Source organism: Mizuhopecten yessoensis, unplaced genomic scaffold, assembly GCF_002113885.1.
Source record: "Mizuhopecten yessoensis strain PY_sf001 unplaced genomic scaffold, ASM211388v2 scaffold8221, whole genome shotgun sequence".
Lineage (NCBI taxonomy): Eukaryota > Metazoa > Mollusca > Bivalvia > Pectinida > Pectinidae > Mizuhopecten > Mizuhopecten yessoensis.
The window spans coordinates 52,180-54,640 of NW_018407439.1; positions in this window are offsets into that span (position 1 = coordinate 52,180).

Here is a 2,461-nt window from a genome sequence, read left to right on the forward strand (position 1 = left end):
TTCTGGCTCTCTGTGCACACGTCGGATAATTGATTTAGAATTTCAAGTAGGTGAAGTTGTTTGGGTAAAAATCCAGTTTCCCAATAGGACATATCTATTATGTACTGTGTACAGACTTCCTAATTGCACACATATGTTTTTGAATCACTTTCGTCTTTCTCTGGAAACAGCCATGAATGAAACTCCTTTTGTGGTAGCCGTGGGGGATATACATGTTGACCTCCTCACTGTTGACAATAACCATGCTCTTCTAGACACTATACTTTTTTACCACCTGACAAACGTTATCGACAGACCGACTAAAATTGGACGCACGTGCAACACACTACTTGACCCTGTTCTTCTATCAGACACGTGTAATTTTACGATATCGGACGTAATTGACATAGACCGCGACATTTCGGACCACCAAGCAACATCTGTAAAACTGACTGTAGGGGAAAACGCTTCTTCAAACTGTGAGACTTTTCAATAAGCATCCCTTTTGCAACCTTTCATTACCATCCACAACATAGAAAATAAGATCTACCTTGATATGTCTTAGTCAGCCGATAAGTGGGCTTGCTCGAAATCTGTATAAAAAACATGTACATGCTTACCAATTTTCATGGAAACTTTTGTGATCTCTGAAACTCCGCTAAGACAAGTTTATGGCAAAAGAAGTGTAAAAGTGAAAATACGTACCCCCACTCCACCCCCCAAAAAAGGCTTTAGGGACCTACTTAAAGCACACTCTTACTGTTAACGCAATTGTTACAAATGCCCCCCGAACAACCTTTGCGGTCGCAATCAAAAGCCGCCGAACTGAGAACTCGGCGTATAGGTAAAAAATATTAGTTAATCAGAAGCCATAACGGCCATGTTGGAAGCAATAACTTACGAACTTAGACTTTATTCTGACAAAAACTTGTATTGAAGTTATCGAAGTCTGTTGTCACCTGATGTGTTACCTGTGGACGTGAGAGCGTGAGCTGTAGATCACGTTTGAACGCGTCGGGGTGTACCAGCTTTCTATTACCCTACACGATACATAGCTATCAATTTATCAGTTTATTTATTTACATCTCAACTCATTGCATAATACATACATAATAACATAAATCAACATAAACATACACACACGTTAAAGCTTGTGTATCAACACTATAAAACGAGACATTTACTATTGAATTATTAGAGACGAGTTGCATGCAATCATACATCAGTAAATTATCACACAATTCATCTAAAATATAATCTTAAACATCAACCGTATCTTTGCTAAAACTTGTTCGTTTTATCATGGAATCATATAAACACATTCATGCAATAAAACAGTTAGAAATATAATAATCAGTATACTTATATGTAGATGTGTTGTCATATCTGTCTACTTATTGTTTTATATGAAAACTGTATACAGTCAAAATTCCAATAAATATAGTTAATGGAAAAGAAACGTGATAAAGAATAGCTGACCAGCCGACCGTGACCACCACGGGTACTCTTAAAAATGGAAGCAGTCAGCATAGTAATCATTACGATGCAGACACAATATGCCTACACGCAATAGCCAAGTTAACGTCCCATGTCACTCCAAAGACATGTGATTTTATCTCGAAGGTTTTTAAATAGCTTTGTTATATTTCTATCCTCAGCAATATTAATAGCTTAAGGTTTTAACAGTTTTTGACGATGGAAATTATTATCTTCATTTAAAGATATAAAGTGAAATGTATCTTCTTCTTCGGTATTAAATATAGGACATGTACAATTAGAAACTGCTTGCATTTGTCTTTGTTTGCGTCTTGTTTGTACGTTTCAATTGGTAAACAGAGCTCAGACAAACGAAATGTACATATCGCAATTTTTAGGCACAATTAGATTCGATAAATAACTTTGCATATATACATCGCCTTCATTGTATTGATACAGGTTACACTTTGATGAAGAGGGAAAATAGTAAACATGTTCGTCCTTGAATCATCATACAAGCGTTGTTTAATAGTAGTGAAACTAATTTAAGTCAGTATTTTACTGATTTTCCCATATGTTTCCCAATATCTAACATTTTCAGTTCTCTTTTTTTTTGTATTTTCAGCAAGATTTACAATTTGGATTTAGTTTAAAAAACATTCATTGAGAAATAAGGGAGTGCAAATTTCCTGCTTTTCTTATGACAAGTATATTAGTTTAGCAATACTAACCATGGGATTCCTGCTGTAGTATACTTGGTCTGGTAAGGACACACGTTCATACGCTCGGCGACAGGTTTTGGAGGTACTAGTGATTATAATGAGTGCTTCGAGAGAACTCGGCATCCTCCTCCGTTATTGTTGGTATGTCAACCTCTCATCCCATATACTATCAGCACCAACGACAAATGGCCCCCTTCAGTACACCCGAGCACCAGCCATTCACTCCCAACATTGACAATATAATATCACAAGGTATATATATAGCAAAGTCTTGCAATTCGACA